The 24,886-nt window shown below is 42.7% G+C and overlaps 1 protein-coding gene across 1 annotated transcript in view; it reads right to left on the bottom strand.

Moving 5' to 3' along the window:
* Positions 1–21,215, bottom strand: part of RAD54L2 (RAD54 like 2) — a 113,020-nt gene extending 91,805 nt beyond the window's left edge. Inside the window, exon 1 of the mRNA XM_004368578.2 lies at positions 21,035–21,215. The gene's annotated coding sequence lies outside the window, so the exon portion shown is untranslated. The remainder of the gene's footprint in view (positions 1–21,034) is intronic.
* Positions 21,216–24,886: the final 3,671 nt, after the last annotated feature.

Below are 24,886 nucleotides of genomic sequence, written 5' to 3'. Positions count from 1 at the left end.
CAACCTAGGAAATGAACTCTTAAGGACTATGCAAAACCAAAAGAATTACAAAAGGGAACCAGAGAGGTTAATCTGTAAATGACAACAGCATTAGAACAATAAAAGAGGGAATAAATGGTGTAGATATAGAACCTTCTAATGGAGAGGAAGTCAAGCAATACCAAGTGATAATAGACTGGTTCAAATCTAGGAAGATAAGGGTAAATTTCAAGGTAACCAGAAAGAAAGTTAACAAACCTACTCAACAAAATAAAGAAGAAAAACATAAAGTCTCAGTAAAAACAAAACCTACAAAAACAAAAGAAATGGACAAAAATCCACAAACAAAAGGAACTCAGCACAGGACAGTAAGAGAAACAAAACTGGAGGACATTATGCTGAGGGAAATAAGTCAATCACAAAAGGACAAATGTTGTATGAGACCTCTACTGCATAACTCATGTAAAAGTTTACACACAAAAAGAAACAATCTTTGCTGGTTATGAGGGATGGGAGGAGTGGGGGGGGGACTAAATAGGTAAGTGGTAACTTTGGTGAAGGGTAAGACAGTACACATTACTGGGGAAGCCAGCACAGCTTGTACAAGGAAAGGTCATGGAAGCTCCATAGATACATCCAAACTCCCTGAGGGACTGAATTGTTGGGTGGAGGGCTGTTGGGACCATGGTCTTGGGGAATATCTAGCTCAACTGGCATAACACAGTTTATAAAGACAACGTTCTACATTCTACCTTGGTGAGTAGCGTCTGGAGTCTTAAAAGCCTGTGAGCAGCCATCTAAGATACTTCACTGGTCTCCCCTTTCCGGAGCAAGGAAGAATGAAGAGAACTAGGTACAAGGAAAAGATTAGTCCAAAGGACTAATGGACCACAGCTACCACGGCCTCCACCAGACTGAGTCCAGTACAGCTAGATGGTGCCCGGGTACTACCACTGACTGCTCTGACCGGGATCACAATAGAGCGTCCTGGACAGAGCTGGAAAAGGATGTAGAACAGAATTCTAACTCACAAAAAAAGACCAGATTTACTGGCCTGACAGACTGGAGAAACCCTGAGAGTATGGCCCCCCTACACCCTTTCAGCTCAGTGGTGAAGCCCCTCCCAAAGTTCACCGTTTAGCCTGGGATTGGACAGCCTCATAAAACAAAACAGGAGTAATGAGGCACAGCAGTCCAGAGACAAGGACTAGAAGGCAGGAGGGAACAGGAAAGCTTCTGATAGGGAACCCAAGGTTGAAAAGAGACAGTGGTGACATGTCATGGGCTTGTTAACCACTGTCATAGGGCAACATGTGTACTAACTGTTTAATGAGAAACTATTTGTTCTGCAAACCTTCATCTAAGGTTAAAAAAAAAAAAAAGGATTATCTATGTGAGATCAAATTGACAACAGCCACTCAAAAGGTTTGATGCGAAGCCTCTGGGACAGTGAGTTGAAGATAATGGTGATGGAATAATTTGGAAAAGGATGGTGAGAAAAGCAGCACAACTGGAAGAATGTAATCGATGTCACCGAACTGTACATGAGAAACTTTCCAAATGGAGTTAACTTTGGCTATGTATATTTTCACCAAAAAAAAGGTCCTCAAGGTCGAGAAGGGAGACTGTTGACATGTCATGGGGTTGTTAACCAATGTCATGTGTACTGACTGTTTAATGAAAAGCTATTTGTTCTGTAAACCTTCATGTAAAGTACAATAAAAAAATTTAAAACAATAATAATAATAAGTGTTGGTGAGGAAGGTAAGAAACTGGAACCCTCATCCATTGCTGGTTGTTGTTAGGTGCTGCTGGGTTGGTTCCAACTCATCGCAGACATTTTACATTGCTGGTGGGAATGTAAAATGGTTCGGGCACTGGGGAAAAGAGTTTAGTGGTTCCTCAAAATGTTAAACATAGGAATATCATATGATCCAGCAATTCTACTCCCAGGCGTATACTCAAAAGAACTGAAAACAGGGACTCAAAAAAAACGCACATACATGCATGTTCACAGCATCACTATTCACAATAGTCAAAAGACAGAAACAACCCAAATGATCATCAACAAATGAATGAATAAACAAATTGCCGTATACACATACAATGGAATATTATTCAGCCATAAAAAGGAATGAAGTACTGATACATGCTACAGCATGGACGAACCCTGAAAACATTATGCAAGTGAAAGAAGCCAGACACAAAAGGTCACATACTATGTGATTCCATTTACATGAAATGTCCTGAATGGGTAAATCCACAGAGAGAGAGAAAGCAGAATGGTGGTTGCCAGGGGCTGGGGGCAAGGAAAGGGTGAAGGTTGGGGAATAACTGCTTAATGGGTATGGGGTTTCCCTTTGGGGTGATAAAAATGTTTTTCAATGAGGTGATATGGTAGTTGCATGGCACATAAATGTACTAAATGCCACTGAATTGTTCACTTTAAAATGGTTAACTTTATCTTATGTTGATATCTTTTCAAAAAAAATTAATTAAATTTAATTTAAAAAATGAAACTCTTAACAAACTAGAAGAAAACTTCATTTACCTGATAAACGGAGTCTACCAAAAAACAGCCACCACACTCAATATGAAAGACTGGGAGCACACCCTTTCAATTCAGTATCAAGACAAGGTTGCACACTGTTGTTTCTATTAACATCAAGTTAGGGATCCTAACCAACAGGTAAGACCAAAAAAAAATGTTGGTAAAACCAAAAAAAAAGGCGTAAGATTGGAACGAAGAAAGAATATTATCAACAGTCAAGGATTACAAAGACCATATTTCAACATAAAAAAATCTACAGGCAAATTGTTAGAAATAGAGCTCAGTAAGGTGATTGGATACAAGATCAGTATACCAAAAGCAATTATATTTGATATGCAGTTAATATCTACTTAGTGTAATACTAAAACATTACTACTCACAAAAGCTACAATAACTATATGATATCTAGTGGTAAATCTAGTAAAATATATGTGAGATTTCTGTGGAAAAAAGTATAAAACTTTACTGAGAGACATGAAAAGAAACCTAAATAATCAGAAAAATGTCACATGTTCATGGATGGGAAAAGGATATCACAAAATGTTAATTTCCCCTATAAATTCAATGCAATACTAATCAAAATCCCAAGACACAAAATGTGTAAACTATAAAAGACAGATAAATTATACTACATCAGAAATGAAAATGTCTGCATAAAAGAATACCATAAACAAAACAAAAAACGACATCATCATCTGGGAGAGGATATCTATAAGCACAGAACCAATTAAAAGATTAATATCCAGAATATATAAAGAACGCAAGTGTCCATTAACAGATGAATGGCTAAATAAAATGTACTATATTCATACGTACTCGTAGGCAATGGGTTTGGTTTTTGTTTTGTTTTATATTCATACAATGGAATGTTATTCAGCCATAAAGAGAAATGAAGTTCTGATATATGCTACAACATGGATGAACCTTGAAAACATTATCCTAAGCGAAATGAACCCAACACAACAGGACAAATATTGTATGATCGCACTGGTATGAACTATCTGGAATAGGCAAACACACAGAGAAAAAAGTTTCTTAGTGGTAACCAGCGGTGAGTAAAGGGGGGGAAAAAAAAAGGAGGTGCTGCTTAAGGGGTACTGAGTTTCTGTTAAGGGTGGCGAAAAAATTTGGAAACAGATAGTGGTGATGGTTGCACAACACGGTGAACGTAATTAATGTCACAGAATTATACTAATAAAAATGGTTGAAATGACAAATGCTTTATTATGTATATTTCATCACAATAAAAAATTTTAAATCTGTGTAAAAAAATCAGTAAGAAGATAACCCTAGTAGAAAATTAGTTAATATGACTAGGCAATTTATGACAAGGAAAGCAACTCATTAATCTGTTGCTGTCGAGTCGATTCTGACTCATAGTGATACTACAGGACAGAGGAGAATTGCCCCAGAGGGTTTCCAAAGCTGTAAATCTTTATGCAAGCAGTCTGTCACATCTTTCTCCCACAAAGTGGCTGGTAGGGGTTTGAACCACTGATCTTTCAGTTAGCAGCCGAACATTTAACCACTGTGCCAGCAGGCCTCCTTCTATATGTGTGAAATAAACAAATAAAAAAAACAGTAATTCCCCCCAGTAACATGGTAAATAAAAGTTCTAGAAGGCAGCCACCCCAAAAAGTCATTCTTTGGCATTAAAAATTGGTTCCAGCTCCCTGATGGAAACTTGGATAGATGGAAGCTCACATTATTCCAGTAACCCTAAATCACCTTTGTCAATTACTCAAGACACATGCTTGTGGCATTCTGGTCTGCTGAGGCAGAGTCCCACATGAATGCTACGTTTTGTGAACTGTATTACTTCTTAAAATTGTACCACTTCATGCTAGCTCTGGCTGGATTAATACGTAATGATTTTTTTTAAAGTTAACAGGAATCAGCATTTGATGGACATAAACACAATGTGAAGGAAGCACATCCCTAATGGGAGCAACAGAAGGACAGTAGGCTTTCCTTCTCTGCTTGTGCTGTAGCTTGTGCTAGACCCAGGGGCTACTCCTGGAGAAGACCAGTCCCTGGCCAGTCTGTCACTTGCCCAAGAAACTGACAGTACTGCTGCCTCAAAGTCCTTCCTTCAAAAACAGAAGGAGTGGGGCTATAGGCACTGGTCTTAAACAACTCTATGAACAGAAGGTCCTAATCTCAACCAGAGAAGAATCTGAGAGACTGGGGAAGTTCAATATTTATACACATTGCTGAAGCTTGATCCTGGCGACTCATGCAGGCTTCCCAAAAGCATCTGAGGACTGACGATTAGACTGAGTAGTGTGCAGGAGTGAAAAGGCCTCGTTCTAATCTCAGCTCTAGACACTGATTTCAGAAATCAGATACCCTCCACTGTGCCGTCAACGAAGTGGGAAGAAGTAAGGCTTCCCTTATTGGGATTTGTAGAAAGGCACCAAACACATGATCCTCAAATGAAAAGCCATCCCTTAACAGCATCCTATTATAAGCATGTAAGTAACACACATTACATGCTCCCACAAAGCTGTGACTGCCCCCTCTTAACTCTTGTTTCCCTATTATAACATCACACTTGAGCTAATTTTTTCAATAGGTCATATCTGGTTTAGCCAAGTAGCCAGCGTCTACGTTTTGCTGAATCCTAATAATATTAATTCACCTCTTTTTTCGAGGGCCAAAGGAAAGGACAGACTCCAAGAGCCCCTCCTATAGCTTTCATCCAGTCCCTCTACTCCTAACTCCTCACTCTACAGATAAAATGTTTACATTTGGTTAGGCATCCTAGATAACATTAGATGTAACTCGTATCTTCAGTTACATATAATGGAAGACCCCAAACCTAACACATTCTGTTAACTAGGTTAACTGTGGCCCACAGTGAGGCATTCCTTGTTTTCCTGTTTAAGCCAAAGACAAATTGCTTCACTTCTTTGGAGAAGATACTACTGGCCTGTGGGTTTCCTGAAGCCTTACCAGGTCCTGGCAGCAGCCTCAAACACTTTCAAAAGCTTATATCCACAAAAGCCATTATCACCAGGATAAAGATACTATATAGTCAGCAGACCAAAAACCCTGAAAAGCCTATCAGCAACTGAATCAATTATTTAATTTTGTTTTCCAAAGGCTGCCGCCCTCTGAGCTGCCTCTAAACTTGATAGGAAGTAACAGATTTTCAAGCAAGATTTAGAAATAACTACAGAGTGTTTAGGCAATTATTTGACAGGAACTTCAGTGAAAGGAAAAGAATCATGATCTGTGGAGGACAAGCTGATAGCCTACCACCTATGAGCTAATCCTCCCACACCTGGGCCTTTTCCAGTGTCGGAGAGAGTCAACACGTTCATTATCTGCAGACTTAACACTCAGTTAAGACTCACTAGATGTACTACAAAATGCTTACACGCAGAAAACAGTTTAAAAAGAAAAGAGAAATAAACCCTTGTCAGCAACATGATAAAGCAAATGCTAGGCATTACTACATTCTAACTGCTGACCCTGACGGTTTTTGATAAACACACGGGGTAAACCATGACATACAAATCAAGACGATCTTTTACTAAAATGCACATTTTCAGTACTCTGACACAAAGAGGTCTGCGGTCTTGGACCAGATTGTTCTATGAGGCTTTAGAGAAAGTGCAGAAAGCTCTTACACCATATATGAAACCAAAGCCATTACTTACGGATACATAGCAATGGAGCTCCAATTAAAAACAAGAGGAGGGAGATGGTTCTACAAAGATAGTTCTAATGCATCAAGTGTCAAAATCATAAACACTTCAGGCCCTCTTGTCAATAATAGGTTACATCCTTCACATCAGAAACTGATCCTTACCTACTCCAAGTTGCTTAAATTGACAAAAGGCATCACTTCTGTGGAAGCTTTGGGGTTCTCTGGAATGTCTGCTTCTCAAGAGTCACAGCTCCAAAAATTCAGTTTAGCTCAACAAAGACATACTAAACAATTACTATATACTGAGGACACAAAAATAAAGAGAAAACACAGGTCAGGTGAGAAAAAGTGTTAAGGGGAGTGATGCCCAAAGTGAGTTTTGAAGAAATACTTGGACAGAGTTAGGTAATCCAGGGGGCAGAAGGTGGGGGATGCAGAGGTGTTGACTGGGGGTGGGGGTGGTAACTGAACAAGAGGAAGGAAGAGTTTAAAGACAGAGAAATCCATGAACAATGATTCTGAGACACGAAAGAGCAGAATGTGTTTAAAGAAATCGAAGTTTATGTTACTGGAGCATAAAATAGGAAGTATGGAGGAAGAGTAGTAAATGGACCTAGAGAAGAAACAGGGCCAATGATCATGGAGTGTTCTGGATGCATGATTAAGGAGATTAGATTTTATCCTTCAAGGTAGTGATTCTTAACCTTTTTTGAATCACAGATCTCACTGAAAAAATGACAAAAAGTCATGGATCCTTTCTCTAGAAAAATGTGTGCATGCACACACAGTCTTTCCCCTTATAATTTGGGGATTCATACAACCCCTAAAGCTCATTTATGGGCCCCTGCTATGGACAAGGTACTTGGTCTCCAGGAGTAAGAACACCTGCAACTGACTCAGGAAGCCACTGAAGGGTATGAAATAGCAGAACGACATAATCAGATCTTTTATAAAGATCATTCTATAACCATTATAGAATGTTGGTTAAAAGCACAACTGTATACAGTTTCAAACTGAAATCCCAGCTCACTTTACTGTGTGACCTTGGGCAAGTCACTTAATCTCTCTGGGCCACAGTTGCCTCATCTGTAAAAGAATTATTAAGCAAGTGGTGAATGAATATAAATGTGAATTATATTTTGTAGATACATGGCACATTGTAAGTATTCAAAACATGGTCTAAAAAAATTACTGGAAGAAACGTGGATGCTAGAATAAAAGGGTACAGCAAATAGAAGGCGGCCAGTTAACAAATCAGAGGAAAAGCCAGACTGGAGAACTGTTTTGGAGGTAAAATAAACAGGCAAGTGGAGTATCATTCTTTAAGCCTCAATGAAAGTGTAAAAGACACAGGAATGAGGTTTCCCCGACCATGGCCTGGGGTGCTGCTAACACCTCCTCCCCAGACACCCACCCAGACTAGAGACCAGATGGCACACATATCCCATCTTTTACTATCAGCACCAATGTATATCACAGGGTAGGAGCTCTTTGGTGTCAGAGACCTGGTTTGATGTCACCGCTTAACTGGAGCAAGTTAGCTTCTCCTCATCTATACAACTGGGGAACTGGCACCTACCTCAGGTGCTGTGAGGGTCTTATGCCAACATGACCCGGCAACATAATAAACACTTAACAACTTGGCCCAACACAAATCCTACATAGCTGTAAAACTTATTTTAATAGTGTCTCTCATGAAAATACTGTATAGCCTTATCGTGGTTCCAGCCTGTTTGGAAGCCCCTGCAGCCAAAACTGCCCAGCACACATCACTAGGTTGGCTCTCATACAGGCAACCAATGTTCCATGTAGGGAGAGCCTGTTCTCATTTCCAATATGTGTCTAACATCTTCCACCATAATACGTGCTATCTGGTTCCTAAACAAACAAAACTGGTTTCAGAGAGCTCATCTCTGGAGACAGCAGATAGGATAGTGTAGTTTTACCCAAAAGTTAAGTAAAAAATTGGCACCGAGCCCAGAAAACAGGCATTCCTCCAGACAAAACTGGATAAACCAAGTCTACAAACAATGAGTGGATAAAACAGTGGGTGGGGGGGAAGGGGGGGGACTGAGACAGCCAGAATAACCCACTCAGAAAGGCCCACCCATAGTCAAGAAGGGAACCGAGTGGGGCTCTAGAATGCATTAGTTCAGATCTGAAGCAATCAAGTGAGGAAGAGTTACCAAGCGTTAAGATACCAAAGTTACTAAATGTAAACTACTATCTGGGACAGATATTCTCCCTGTTAAGTCAAAGGAAAGATTTATGGGAACAGTAAAAGTCAAATGCTCTACCCTCATTAAGATTCCAGATTCCTTATGAGAGGTTATGAAGCCAGAGACAGATTATCGGGGGAAGAACATCAGTGGAGACAAAATTTAGACACATTAAATGTGAAAGAGTACCAGGTTCTACTTCAACAGGCCATTTTGTTGATGCTGCAATCATTACAGAGATTTGATTTCTCCTAAGGAATGTACTGAATGTATACTTCACAAGGCATTCTTTGCTACCTTCCACTTACGGAGCAGGAAGAGAAATGAATCTTCAAAGAGAAACTTGCCACAATACCCTCGACACAGAATTGTTCTTTAAGATGTTGCCACGGCACATAATTTTGATTTTTTTTTAAATAAGACCTCCCTTGCTTTAAATATATAAAAATATATATAAATATATTTAAAAAAATTTTTTTTAAACATTTAATCTGAAATATCCACTGCAGAGTCAGTAGATGAAGAGCAAGTCTAACAGAGACCAATGACAGACGAGACCAGGTCAAAAGTCTCTGAGGGGGGAATCTGGGCTGAGACTACTGGTTAGGTCAATCAGTGGGTTCTACAAATACCATGCGTAATCTCATAAGTACAATAATACTACAAATGACCAAGGTTCTACCATCAACTCATGAATGGATAAATAAAATATTGTATATTCATGCAAGAGAATATTATTTGGCAATAAAAAGGAATGACATTCTGGAAAAGGCAAAATTATAGAGAGTAAAAAGATCAGTGGTTGCCAGGGGTGCAGGGGGAGTGAAGGAGGGACGAAGAGATGAAACACAGGGTATTTTTAGAGCAGTGAAATTATTCTGTACAATGCTGTAATGGTGGACACACAGCATTATGCATTTGTAACAACCCATGGGACTGTACAACACAAAGGGTGAACCCTAATATAACTATGAACTTTAGTTAATAATAATGTATCGACATTAGTTAATCAATTGTAACACATGTACACAGGAACGCAAAATGTTAATAATAGGAGAAGCAGCGTGCAGAGGGGAGAGGGGGCCTGTGGCAACTGTGTACCTTCTAAATAATTTTTCTGTAAACCTAAAACTGCTCTAAAAAATTAAGTTTATTTCAAAAAAAAAAAAAAACCTCGTTGTTGTCAAGTCGATTTCAACTCATAGCGACTCTATAGGACAGAGTGGAACTGCCAATAGAGTTTCCAAGGAGCAGCTGGTGGATTTGAACTTCTGACCTTTTAGTTCGCAGCCAGAGCTCTTAACCACTGCACCACCAGGGCTACATTTTAAAGAAAGACAAGCTAATTTTTTAAAGGGGCAAATGGTTTGAGCACACATTTCTCCAAAGCAATATACAAAAGGCTGATAAAAGCACATGAAAAGATGTTCAACATCATTAGTCATTCGAGAAATGCAAACCAAAACTACAATGAGATATCACTTCACACCCACTAGGGTAGGCAGAATCAAAAAGATGGACAATAACAAATGTTGTTAAGGATGTGGGAAATCGGAACTCTCATGTATTGCAATGGTGAGAGTGTAAAATGGTGTGGTCCCTCAGGAAAACAGCCTAGCAGTTCCTCAAAAAATTAAACACAGAGTTACCAAATGACTCAGCAATTCTACCCCTAGGTACATACCTGAATTGAAAACAGCCACACAAAAACTTACACACGAATGTTCACAGCAGCATTATCCATAGTATCAAAACAGTAGAAACAACCCGAAGGTCCATCAACTGATGAATGAATAAACGAAAGGTGGTACAATGGAATATTATCCAACCATTAAAAGGAATGAAGTTCTGATACATGCTACCACGTGTATGAACCTTGAAAACATTATACTAAGTGAAATAAGACAAAAGGCCACATAATCTATGATTCCATTTACCTGAAATGCCCAGAACAGGCAAATCAGTACAGACAGAAAGTAGATGACTGGTTGCCAGGAGAGGGAGATAATGGAAAGTGACTGCCAATGGGTATGGGGCTTCTTTTTTGGGGTGATGAAAATGTCCCAGAATTAGTCAGCTGTGATGGTCGTAAAAGTTTGTGACTATTCTAAAAACCACAGAATTTGTATACTTTAAAAAGGTGAATTTTACAGTATGTGAATTATATTAATATTGAATGAAAGAATAATAAATAAACAAGGCAAGCAGGCAGAAAGGCCAAAAATAAAAAACCAAACCTCTTGCCGTGGAGTCTATTCTGACTGATAGTTACCCAACAGGACAGAGTAGAACTGCCCCACGGGGTTTCCAAGGAGTGGCTAGTGGATTTGAACTGTAGACCTTTTGGTTAGCAGCCGAACGCTTAACCATTGTGCCACCAGGGCTCCAGGCAGAAAGAAAGACTGACTGAAGTTCTATGGGAGGACAAAGAACGAAATAACTTTGCCTGGAAAGGCTGGTAAAGGCCTCCCAAAGAAGGCAACAGACCTAAGTGTTAAAAGACAAACAGCTTTCCTTAACTAGAGAAAGATGGAGTCATTCAGTGAGACAGAATGCATATGTAGAAGTATGTAGTTCCATGTGGCTGAAGGTTGCGGGGGTAGGTAAATGAGGGGTTGCCAGAGATGAGAAATGGGTAGGTCAGATCCTGATCCTGCAGTGCCCTGGAGACCTTGCTAAGGAGTCTGAACTTTATCCTAAATACAAGGATTGGCAAATAGGTGGCACTTGGCACCACTTCCCTGCCTGTACGTCTGGCAGACATAACTATTACACCATAGAGCCCTTCCCTGTTGAGTGCTGAGGTGGCCTCAATATCTGTCTCCATGCAATCCTCTCCACAGCCCATGTGCCCCCAATAGGGGCCACTGGAGCATCTCAAGCAGGGAAGCAGTATCATCAGAATTCTCAATTTAAAAAACACTCTGGGGGATATGCGGAGGCAAGTAGATTGGGTAGGAGATTGCTGTAACGTTCTGGGCAAAAGGTGATGAGACCCTGAACTACAGGAGTGGCAATGAGAAGGGAGAAAAGAAGAAACATTAGCCACTAAAGAAGTAAAACTGATAAGACTTTAGTAGCAACTGGAGCCCCACAAACACCTTGCTTACCCCATCTACCCAGCCCCCATCACAGTACATAGCACACAGGAAAAACTCGTTATTGTCAAGTCAATTCCAACTCATAGCGACCCTACAGGACAGAGGAGAACTGCCCCACAGGGTTTCCAAGAAGCAGATGGTGGATTCGAACTGCTGACCTGTTGGTTAACAGTCAAGCTCTCAATCACTGTGTCATCAGGGCTCCATAAATATTAACCAAATCACTGTCTTACCTACATCCTCACACTGAATCTTCACAATAATAATGAGGACAGTAATATTATCATTTCACAGATAAGGAATCCAAGTTAAAGAGGTTAAATGACCTGCCCCAAATATACCCAGCTAGCAGAAGTAGAATTCAATTCTAACCCAGACTTCTAACTCCAGAGTCCAAGCTCTTATTCATGGCCCAGGTTTCCAGCTTGAACAATACGGCAGATACCAGTTTTATTAACTGTGAAATGCCAGAGATAGCTGGAAAACAGATTGGGGTTCAGACTGGGTGTTCCCACCACATTCAGGTAGGTGGTAGCTAAAATCTCACATATGGAAGTTGCTCAGGGAGTGTGTGTAGTGAGGGAAGGGTAACCAAGGATGGGCCAAACCATGACAGTGTAAAGAAAAGGAGTCTCCATAGAGAGTAAGAAAAGCAGAGAAAGCACCAGATAGGGGAGTAGGCTATCAGGAAAGACATCAGCAAGATGGGTATGATCAACATGGTCAAAAGCTACAAAAATGTCAAGTTCATCAGATGGGGGAGTCACTGGAGTCACAGAGAAAGACAGCATGTAGGGGAGAGATTCTACAAGGTATTGAAGGGTTCCTGGTGTTTCCCAAATCTGGCAGAACATCAGAATCTGAGAAGCTTGTTAAAAATACAGAGTCCTGGCTTCCACCAATAGCCACCTTGTACAAGTGACTTAGTCTCTTAAAGCCTCTGTTTTCTCATCTCTAAACTGGAAATAATAGCACTGACCTAACAGGATTATAGTGAGAACTTTATGACATATACTTTAAAGAAGCTCCCCTAGTGACTGTGACACTATTTGAAAACTGGCTTCTAGGAATCACAGCTACAGAAACCATGAAAGGAGTTTTAGCTGGAAAGGGTGAAAGGAAATCCTTCCCACTGGAGATGAGGGAATGGAAGAAGGAAAATTGGCTGTCATAATCCAGGACTAGACCAGGAGGGCCTGGGTTAAGGGAAAGGCAAAGAGGCCAGAAAGAATGGAGCAGGTGTAAGATGTTACCAAGGAAAAATCAAAAGCATCTTCTGTTCAAGGAAGGAAAGCGCACTTCACATTGGTCCCCATGGCCCACAGGAATGTCTAACAGCCAAGATGAAATGTGGGTTTGTTGCTTGGTAAAGAGTCCAGGGTTAGAGTTACAGAATAGAGTCACTTGGATAGCCTGAAACTATGGGAGTGGAAGAGATACAACTATAAGAGCCAGACTAGAAATAAAATAAAGCAGGTGGTGAGGAAACAGTAGTAAATGGCACCTTAGCTAAAAAAGACAGGGAAAGGAAGGAGAAGGCCAGGGGTGTACAACAGGTCCCAGAGCTGAGCAAAGTTACTGTGGTTCTACCTTGTTTGTAGGTAAAAACAAAAAGGGAGAAGGAAATAGGTGATAGAAGATGCCAGAAAGAAATTAACTGATGAATCAAGGTTAAGGAAGAAACAGGAATAGATGGAACCCAAGTAGAAAGGGTTAGCTTGGGGGAAAAAAAAAAGAAGACCATCTCTTCTTCTGGGAAGATGAATAAAGAGAAAGTAAAATTTTGAAACTGGAATGCATGGGGGCCATATAATGTGACAGTTAAGGGGGCAGACTCTGGCATTCAACCATCTGTCTTTAAATTCCAGCTTGTCACTGGTCAAGTGGGTGACCTGGGGTAAGGCTTTTATTCTTTGGGTTCCAGTTTCCTCATTTGTAAATTAGGCTGACAATAATAGTACACCTTATAGGGTTGCTGAGAGACCCACCAGAGTTAACACAATTAAAGAGCTGATGCTTGGAAATAAGCATACAATATATAATTAATAATAATAGGTAAAGCTAATCTCACTAATAGTTAAAAAATTCTCAGAGGTCAACAAAAACATATTACCCTAGGAAAAAAGCTGGCAAAGGACATGAAGATACAATTTATATACACACATATACACACACATATACATACATACACACACACACATATATATACGGACCACTGGAGTCAGAGAGAAAGACAGCATGTAGGGGAGAGACTCTGCCCTCCATGTGGCATGACCTTCTTTGTGTGTATCCTCTATTGGCCAGAAGCCTGGGAGAAGGGGTGACTGTCACCCCAAACTGAAACCCTAACAACATCCTGTAAGGACATAATAAGGTCCCTAAACTTAGAATCAAAAAATCTGGTGTTAAGTCCCAGCTTTTCTTCTTATTGGCTTTATGTACTTAAAATCAAGCCATTTAACCTTTTTGTTTGCTTCCTCATCTGCAAAATGGGGATATTCTTCTGCCTTCCAGGGTTGTTGGGAGGATGAAGTAAACTTACATGGAAGTTTTATAAATTATAACATCATACATATGCAAGGTATAATTATCAGAGTAAAGCAAGCATTTTTTTTCATATTCATCAATGGTGCTGTAAAACCATAAGTGGGTGCTGTTGTTGTTGTTAGCTGCTGTGGAGTCAGTCCCGACTCATAGTGACCATACAGGACAGAGTAGAATTGCCCCATAGGGTTCCCAAGGAGCGGCTGGTGGATTTGAACTGCCGACCTTCTGGTTAGCAGCTGAGCTCTTAACCACTATGCCACCATGGCTCCCGTGGTACTAGTACCTCCAAAATGTCTGTGCTGGCTAAAATTTTCCATGTTTTTATTTCTTCTCATCTATATTATTACAACAACTTCCTTCTCAACATCTCAACACTGCTCACAAAATGGTCTTGAATTTAACAACTGCTGTCAAATTTAAAGCGCCTTATGCTTTGCCTCAAGGAGCTATGGCAGCACAAATGGTTAAACATCTGCTAACTGAAGGCTGGCGGTTCAAACCCACCCAGTGGCTCTGTGGGCAAAAGACCTGGCAACCTGCTTCCATAAAGATTACAGCCTAGAAAACCCTATGGGGCAGTTCTACTCTGTTACATGGGGTTGCTATGAGTCAAAATCGACTCAATGGCACCTAACAACAAACTACCTTGCCTCAGTTTTCCTTTCTATCTCATATCAATTCTTACTACGTTACTTTTCATGCTTTCCTTTCCTGCAGACTGCTGTTTGTCACATACCTGAAAGAATAACTGCATGATAGGCACCTAACCTTTGCCCCCTGGTAGGATTCCTATGTGGTCTGATCAAACCACGAAAACTAAATCAAAGTAATTTGGATAATGTACTCTCAAGTTACTTTACCACTAAGAAGAGCCCAGAGGATGACTAATGAATTGGCACTATTCTATAACCTTCTGGGTAAATAAGAGAACTCACAGCCTCCGACAATGGATTAATTCAGCAGTTTCAGCATCGTACAGATTTAGGCTAAGCAGAGAACTGGTACAGATAACTTGGGAATCACTGAGCTCAAATTCCTGAGTAAAATTTGGGCAAATAATCTTATTTTCTGAATATGGTGACATTGAGCTCAGCTAGATCTCCAAAAGGTCCACAGCCGGCAAAGGTCACAATATCCCAGCGTTAAATCGATTAACCACTTCCAAGCAGGTGGCAGCTGGCCAGTAGTTGTCTGGAGACCCTGTGGCCCAAAGTGACCAACCAGTCACTCCTCTTCACACATGAGGACAAAGTACTCAGAGCAGTAAATGGCCAGTTGAAGAGCTAGATAATACCAACCAAAAACTGTCACATTCTTTTCTAAAGGAAACTTTGGCAAAATCCAAAGAGAGCAAAACACAGTCTTACATCACCATAAACATGGAATAAGGAACATGTTTTCACAGCAAAGCAAAGGGCATAGCCTTTGGCAACCTGGAAATACAAAGGTAGAGGCACTGCTTTAGCGAGGACCAAACGAGGCCACAAAGCTGGAGTTCTCATCATGCCACCGGCTCCACCAGGAATGATCTGTCATTTCACAAGCAGAGATCATTCATTTGTTCACTCAATAAACATTTACTGAATAACTTACTCTGTGCCAGAAACGGTTAGGTGCTGGGATATAGAGAGGAACAAAACAAAGTCCTGCCTTCAAGTAGGTCACATCTAGGCATGGAAAACAGACAAAAATACCAAAACTTAACAGTACAGTACAGACTGCAACGGCCATATGAAGGTGAGGCATTCAGCTTACCTGGAAGGAATCAAGGAAGTCTTTTAGGAGAAGGTGGTGCCTAAACTCCTGATAAGTTCAAGCTTTAGAGTCAGCCAAGCAGCAGAACAGGGAGGAAAATCAGCAGAAGGAATAGCCTGAAGACGCGAGGACCTTCAAAGAATTCACTGAGGCTTGAGTGCCAGAGAAACTGCAGTAGAGGAGGGGCTAGAGAGAAAGATACAGAGGGGCTGGATCCTAAAGGTCCTTGTGAAATGTCGGAGCAGAAGCATGCCAGGATCTCAAAGTGCATGGTGTTTTGAGTCCAGAGGAATGTTGTTTACCCTCAATTGGGGTTAAAGACCACCCTGAATGGAAGAAGATTAGACTAGGGCAAAACTGGAACAGATTTAGAGGCCAGTTATTTTCAATCACTTCTGGTTCCTACTTTTCTCCTGAATAGTAGTGAGACTTTTTTCCTTCTTTTTTTCCTCACAGGGGAATAATAAACCAAACAATTCTATAATAAAGCCTGTGAACCTTCTGTTCATCAAAACCATACCTGAACAGAGTGCTAGACTCTACTAAAGTAGTCCAAACTAGAGAAAGACAACAAACTGCTTCAGCACCTGGAGCCTTCCAGCAAGAACAAAGCCAGGTCTCTGAGGTCAACAGAAGAAAGGTAGAAAAATGTCCTAGCAGGGGCCACACAGAACACAATGCTGCCTGGCATTCTCTAGCACTCTGTCAATGGGAATGCTCACTATTCCCAAAACAGTTATCTCCTGGCTTCTCTATAGAAACGGCCAGGAAAAAAAAAAAAAACCTACCATTCTTTGATGGCTAGGAGGGTGGGGAGGGAGAGGGATATTCACTAGATAGTAGACAACAATTACCTTAGGTGAAGAGAAGCACAATACACACTACAAGGGAAGTCGGCACAACTGGACTAAATCAAAGCGAAGTTTCCTGAATACAACCACACACTTCGAGGGACAGAGTAGCAGGGGCGGAGGTCTGGGGACCATGGTTTCAGGCGACATCTAGGTCAACTGGCATAATGAAGTTTATTAAGAAAATGTTCTGCATCCCACTTTGGTGAGTGGCGTCTGGGGTCTTAAAAGCTAGCGAGTGGCCATCTAAGATGCATCAATTGGTCCCAACCCACCTGCAACAAAGTAGAATGAAGAACACCAAAGACACAAGGGAACTATTAGCCCAAGAGACAGAAAGGGCCACATAAACCAGAGACTTTATCAGCCTGAGACCAGAAGAACTAGACGGTGCCTGGCTACCACCAATGACCACCTTGACAGGGAATACAACAGAGAGTCCCTGATGGAGCAGGAGAAAAGAGGAGTGCAGAACTCAAATTCTAGTAAAAAGACCAGACTTAATGGTTTGATTGAGACTGGAAGGACCCCAGAAGACATGGCCCCCGCACTCTCTGTTAGCCCAAAACTAAAACCATTCCCGAGGCCAACTCTTTAGACAAAGATTAGGCTGGACCATGGGACATAAAATGATACTCGTGAAGAGTGTGCTTCTTAGCTCAAGTAGATACATGAGACTAAATGGGCAACTCCTGTCCAGAGGCGAGATAAGAAGGCAGAGAGGGTTAGGAGCTGGTTGAATGGACACGGGAAATCCGGGGTGGAAAGGAGGAGTGTGCTGTCACAGTAGAGGGAGAGCAACTAGGGTCACAAAACAATGTGTGTATAAATTTTTGTATGAGAGACTAACTTGAATTATAAACTTTCACTTAAAGTACAGCAATTAAAAAAAAAAAAAAACCTACCAATGCCAGGAATGACCTTGGACTTTATAGAGTGTGGACTCCTGCCCACCAGTACTGGATAAAGATTACCTTGACAATTCTCTTACCTGTCCAGCCTGCCAGCAAGGGCAGACAACGTCACTGGCTGTCTTTCTCAACAGACAAGGAAATTGAGCCTCCTTATCTCTGCATAGCACCCACATATACTACTACTACTATAGAGAATTGTGCCCCTACATAATACACATTAACTACTAATAGCAAGCACTGACCACGCATGAAGCACTAGGCCCTCTACATCCTCTCCAGTCCTCACTATCACTACAACCTTGCAAAGAAAGTAGTATTAACCCCATTTTACAGACTGCAAAAATTAAAAAAAATGAGGCTCAGAGACATAAACAGCTTATGCAAGGTCAAAAGGTGAGCAAGAGGCAAAGGTGAGATGACTCCAAACACCATGCTATTCCCACTGTACTAGGCACCTCTCAGAATTTTTCTAAAGATATAAAAAACTTGGAGCCTTCTTTCCAAGAGTTTCTGAAGCTGATCCACTTAACCAAGAGGTAGTCAAAAACATTTGTTTCAGTCATCACTTCGCTTTCAAAGCAACAAATAAACCAAAGTTTTTATTTTCTCTGATGAATATTCCACATGGAAAATGAGGGCTATCTTAAAGAATATATTTATAATCCAACTGCCTTGATTTTAATTTTTTTTATTTATTTTTTGCCAAGACATATAGACAGTGAAGAACAGAACAAAGGACAGAATTTCATTTTACTAGGCCGAAACAGATTAACAATTCAAGCAAAAAATATTCAGGTTTATATTTGATACATTAAAAATTAAGAGGCAAGTGACTTCAAAGACACTGAGCCTTACCTCAATCTTATTCCCCCTGCCCTAGGGACCAGCACTCCAAGCAATCAGCAGACACAGTGAATCAGACAAAGGGGGTAAACAACGCCTTCACACTCTCAAAACCAGCGTGGCAAGGGAACTGTGGTAGCTTCCTGGGGAATCTGAGCATACATACAGTATTTGTAAATAACTGCTCATCCAGACACATACAGCAAAATGTTTTACCTTGTAGTTTGTCTACAGGAGGACAAGTTAAAGTTAACAGACATGTTTAATTAAAATAATGCAAAATCAATTTCATACCATTGTGAACACACAGTTGTAGCTAAACTTTTCCCATAGAAAACTGTAATCGTCACTAATACTCAAAAAAACAAAATAAACTTTATTCAACAGCTTACTGATTAAAAGCTTGATATACCTGAATCACTCCTTTTTTCATACCATAGCCACATCTGAACTAAGAACTACCACTACTAAAACGCCAAAAATACCATCACCATGTGGGGGTGCCCAGCACAGCGTCTGACATAATTCAATAGATATTCTTTTATGAAAGAATGAATGACTTAGAATGGGAAATTTGGAGAAAGAGAGAGAAAAGAAAACACTATCCAAGGGAAACAAGCAATTTTTTTTAAAGATTAAGAAAAATAAATAAAATAGAACAATTCGTAGAATAACCAGAACGATCAGGACAACTAGAAAGAGTCAGAACTTCTCTCACTTATCACCTGAACACTCCTACTAGACTCCAACTAGGCAGTACCTCCCACCACTTTAAATAAACTCAGAAGGTACAATGATTCTGACAGTTTTTCTTCATGCAGGGCTCCCTTTAATATCTCATCTACAGACAACACACCAACTTTTGCCTGAATAATACATACAGAACTCTGGCACACAGCTGCAGGCCTGAGCTGGAGTTTGCATACTGCCCTTCAATGATTCAGACTGTCACAGGAAGATACAGTGTACAGATCAAATTCATTGAAAAGAGTTAAGACTTCTAGTGAAGAAAATGTCCTGTGAGTGTTAACAGGGGCCCTGAAATGACAGTCAGTAAGATTCAATAGACTCAACATAATCACTTCCTGGCATTAGGAGAAAATAAAGTTTCATGGATTTAGAGATGTAACAACTTATAACAATATAAACTGTTAGGCTTTTTATCCTTCTCTAGACTTGCACATGGAGCCCTGGTGGCACAGTGGTTAAGTGTTGGGCTGCTAACCAAAAGGTCAGCCGTTTGAATTCACCAGCTGCTCCTTCGAAACCCTACAGGGCAGTTCTACTCTGTTCTATAGGGTCGCTATGAGTTGAAATCGACTCGACAGCGACGGGTTTTGGAGACTTGCACATATTAAGCAATGACACACAGGTTAGCGAAAACAGGCTTTTAAATCAATTTAGATTCCTAAGAATTAGACTGAAAATCCCCATAATTTACATGTTTTATAGTGTCTAAGTTTGTCTATCATCACAAACAATAGCCACAGTGCTGAAAAGAAAGAATGAGTCATAATTCAAAAACAAAGAAGAAAAAATTAAGAGGAAAGCTTTGGATCCAGATATCACAAAGATTTCTTTACTTAAAATATTGTCAATGACAGGCACCATTCCGACTTGGAGTAAAAAGGAACTGTCTACACTGTCTTTGGCTCAGGTACGCATTCATTTAGCCCCCAAAAGCCCCTTTCAGCCCCATCCACTCACTGGCCAGCACCAATATAGTCAGCCACATCCGCTAGCAAGAGGCAGGAATTCTAACAGATCTGAGTCACCCCCTCCCCCGCAGTAAGAGGTCATTCTCTATCAGAGAGCCCACTCTGCAAAGTTCCCTTGTTCATCTCCCAGGCTGCCACCACCATGGCTCACGAAAATTTGATTCCCCAACCTCAGCAGCCTACCAACCTTCCTCTACACTCCCCAAATCACAACTCCCACCGGCCTCAGACTAACGCCACGGCAGTCAACATTACTCACCGTGACATTCCTATGACGAGTTCCCTGCCTGAGAACCACTTCACGCCAAGGTGCATGTGGGCCCCAGAGGATCCAGCTCTTTGCCCAACTCTCCTGTGCCCCGCTGAGCTCCTGTCTTTCCAGGAACTAATAATCACCGGTTACCTCAGAGAAGGTGAACTCTCAATGCCTTTTCTCCACACAGCGGACCCTAGTATGCCATATTCTCAGATCCCAAGAGAAGAGAGAGACGCATCCCGATACCCCTTAGAGATCGGACACGTAGAGGCCCCTAGAATCCCATCGCAAGCCCCCCACCCCCACTCCCACCTCGCGCCACGGTCACCCTCTAGGACGCCAGCATCCAGCGCCAGGAGAGCGCACAGCCACTAGATTTAACTCTCCATGCCCCTACAACTCCCTTCCCCCGCTATAAAAATCTCAAATATCAAGCTACTGAGATCCCAGGTCGAGTCCAAGACCCCCGCCAAGCCTCCAGGCACTGGAGTTTCCCACGTTGGACCCGACGCCCCCACGCCCGGGCCGCTGGGACCCGTTTGCAGCCCCAGGTAGCCGTGCGCCAAGGGCCTGGGCCGCGTCCCTGCTCAGCCCCCATTGTTGCGAGTCCCGACGGCCAGGCGGGGGACTGATGCCGGCTCTCACCTCCCGCGCCGCGGCTCCAGGCCGCGCCGGACCGGGCAGGGCCGAGCGGCCGCGGGTTCCGCTACGCCGACCTCGGCGGTGTCTGCGGCAGCGAGGGCTAGAGCCGCGACTGCAACGGGAAACAGCCGGCCAGGCCCGGGTGCCGCGGGCTAGCCCCGGCGAAGCTTCGGTCTTCTCCGGCGGCGGCGCTCTCAGCCTCCGCTTGCGGTCCGCTCCAGAAAGCGTCCCCCTCCCGGCCCCCGCGCCGGGCCGCCCGGACGGGAACATGCGCCGCGAACAGAAAAGTTCCGCTGCGAGCCAACTGGAGGCCGTTCTTCCCCTGCGGCAGGAAGACCGCGATTCCTCCCCGGATAGAACCGTTTATCAGCTATAGAGGATCGTTTCGGGAGTGAATGCGACACGGAAATCCCAGGCCAGAACCTGCCCAGGAACAGTTCTAAGGGTGGTCCAATAGAATAGGTTTGCACACTGCCAGCCACCGGTAAGACATGCTGGCCACTAAGTGGTCAACTAAATCTGGGTTCCTCCTCATCCCTCACTTGATAATATTGGAGAGTTGTTAGGATTGAATGAGATGATGCATGAGCCTGGCTCAGAGATATGAGGTTCACCATTAGAGCGCGGTCACTGCTGCTGCCGCTAATGATTGCTACTACCACTATCGCCTCCTACACAGGTTGTGTGCAGCCCTCGAGGGCCTCTGAAGTTGATGCGCATCATGTAACTAGGTTTTTCCCCTCTACCCCCACCTCCCGTCCTGTTTGCTGTTGAAGCTGTCCCTGGAAGAAAAGCAGGGGCCAGAAGGGGCTTTCTTCATCTCTAACACTCAGGCAGAGATTGAGGTTGCAGGTTCTCCTCCCCTCCTCCCCCAAGTTGAGAATGACTGCCATGTGGCTCCAGTTCACTGCTGGGAGTTTATTGTGTCCGCTCTCCTCCTCTCTCTCTCTACAGCCCTCCGTTCTCTTCCTCCTCCTCCTCCCAAGAAGTGAACATTGGCGAGATGAAAAAAGTTCAGACGGGTTTTTCTGAAGGTTTCTGCGGTTTTCCTCATAAAATCGAGAAAAAAATCCTTTCTCCTCACCACCTCCCTTTTCTTCTGGATACCAGACATGGTTATTTTGGGAGCAAATTAGGTTATAAAAATATAAATGTGTTCCCAAACTATCAATGAGAATTTAAATCTGCAGAAGGTGCTCCAGAAAGTATCATAGCTTTCACACATTCTCAATTTTTCCATTCTCACTTATTCCCTTGGCTTCTGAAACTCAGGAAAAGTTCACCGCAATACTCTTCTCCATTGTCTGAAGCTACTTACTGAAAGGCTCTGATATCAGTCACTTGCACCTGGAGGCATGCACAATTTATAACTAGATTTCCATTTGGGATTATCCTTTAGAAGCAGCTCTGTCTGTCCAAAAGCATTTTTGGTATCTGTCTGGGGAGGGCAGGCTTTATGGGGTAGAAAGCACACTCAAAGTCTCTGAAGGCTCTCTCATTCAAGTAAAGAAAACTTCATCCTGGGCTATTAGAAGGGTGGGGATGCCTCAAAAGTTGGTTTGTTTCACTTAGCATCCTGAGATCAGCTCCCTTAGATTGGGTTGCCAAGGTGAAACATATAGGGTTGGAGCAGGTTCAGAGAAGAGTCCCAAAGATGACTAAAGGGAGGAGAAAGAGACTAAGGAGGCTGCCGAGAGGCTTGGGAGGGAAGTCTTGTTTATTCCCCCAAAAGACCCAAGGCACTGGCATAGGTACAATCAACACAGACACCCACGCTTACCTTCCTCCACTGTCACTGAGGTGGGAGCAACAAGGGATGGGCCAGGGCTGACTCTGGTAATGATGGAAGTCCCTTCCATTCCCTCCTCCCAGTATGCCATTGCTCTCTGTGACATGATCACTTCCTTGCCCTCCCAGAGCTCCCTTGACTAATTGGGTGATGTTATATCATGAACCTGAATTCACTTACAAGAAAATAGGCTCTATTTGGGGGGCAGGTGGTACCCCTAAGGTGATTCGCACACACACTTGCCTATGGATGGCTCTGCCTTCAAGGGAGGTTAAATGGTTGTGACCTTCCTACTGGAAGAAAGCAAAGCTCACCAATGACTAAATTACTCAGAAACTAGAACTAGGCCTCTTCATCTCCTGGAAAAACTAGGCCTCACACCTGGAAAACCACCCTATGATGGTTAAGGTTGTGTGTCAACTTGGCTGGGTCATGATTCGCAGTGGTTTGGCAGTTATGTAATGATGTAATTTGGCAGTTATGTAATGATGTAGTTATCCTCCATTTTGTGATATAATGTAATCACCTCCATGATGTGATCTGATGTGATCAGCCAAACAGTTGTAAGGGGAGTTTCTTCAGTGGTGTGGCCTGCATCCAATATATACGGATGTTCTGGCAAAGCCCACTGGCTTTTGCTCACTTTAGATCCTGCATCCAGCTCATCTTCATCTGACCTCTGGTTCTTGGAACTTGAACCAGCAGCCTGCCATATTGCCTGCCAATCTTTGGATTCGTCAGCCTCTGCAGCCTGTGAGCCAGCAGCCTACCATCTTACCTGCCGATCTTGGGTTCATCAGCCCCTGCAGCTATGTGAGTCAAGAGAAGCCTCCAGCCTGATGTCTGACCCATGGACTTGGAACGTGCCAGCCTCTACAACCACATGAACCATTTCCTTGAGATAAATCTCTCTGTCTCTTTCTATATGAGTGTGTGTGCGTGCGCGTGCGTGCGTGTGTGGTTTTGCTTCTCCAGAGGACCCAGCCTAAGACATGCCCTCTTCCTTTCACCTGTTTCACCTTCTCCTCATTCCACCAGCAACACTTCCAGCCCACTTCCACTTCAGAATGCCAAAACCATGTTCACTCTAAATCAGATTCCAAGATGACAGAAGATTAGGCTGCTTTCTTCAACAGTCGTCCCATTCTTGAGATTTTTTTTAAAGTTTCTCCTTGTACACCACTTCTCTCATCACTCAGACTATAATCTCCTGGGACGCTTTAAAAAAAATCCACTCCAGTGTCTAATGAAGGCCTGGCATAATTGCTGTACCATCAAAATACCCCATTAAGCAATTATTACTGAGTACATACCTTGTGCCAGGCACTGTGTAATGCTGCAGAAAAGTAGTAGGACATGCCAGGCATGACTGTGAGTGAGCACTTTACAGGTATTAACTCATTTAATTATCACATTGACCCTGTGAGGTCTGCACAATTACCATTCCACTTCAAAGATGGAAAAACTGAGGCTGGGAAGTAACAGGAACAACTCAGGAGACAGGATATATTCTTCAATCAGGACAGCTTCCAACCGAGTCAGCTCTCAGCTCCTTCTTGGCCATGCCTGTAGGTATGTCACCCTTCTAGGCTAGGCTGGCCATATTCTTAGCCTGGCCTCCGCTGCCAGTCTTCTGCCCTGCTCAAGCAAGTGTTACAGCTCTTTAGTTCCACCGACAAGTGCCTGGAGGAATCCTACTCCATTAGCAAGCCTCCTGTCTAAAGGCGCTCAGCTCTCTCACTCCATGGGCTGGCAAGCCCACCGCAGCTGCCTTGCTCCATGGGCCAGCAAGGCCACCGCGGCCATTTCACACCAGTCTCCTGGTTCCTGCAGTCTCATGCCACTGCCACTCAAGCTGCTGCCGTGCCGTCTCTCACCATCTTCAGTGTTAACAGTTCTCTCTCTCCTGGGTCTAGGAGGTTCCAAGTGAAGGGATCCTGGGGCCAAAGGATGCACTGTACTCCAGGTTCTTCTTCTTGATGGTAGTGAGGACCCCCTAAACATCTGTGGGATTAGCCCTTTTATAAGCCTACTCCTTCCACCAAGACCACAAACTAACCAATACC

The sequence above is a fragment of the Trichechus manatus genome, unplaced genomic scaffold (assembly GCF_000243295.1).
Source record: "Trichechus manatus latirostris isolate Lorelei unplaced genomic scaffold, TriManLat1.0 scaffold00001, whole genome shotgun sequence".
Classification (NCBI taxonomy): domain Eukaryota; kingdom Metazoa; phylum Chordata; class Mammalia; order Sirenia; family Trichechidae; genus Trichechus; species Trichechus manatus.
The sequence above is the reverse complement of the archived record's forward strand: the minus strand, read 5'-3'. Positions and strand labels throughout refer to the sequence as shown.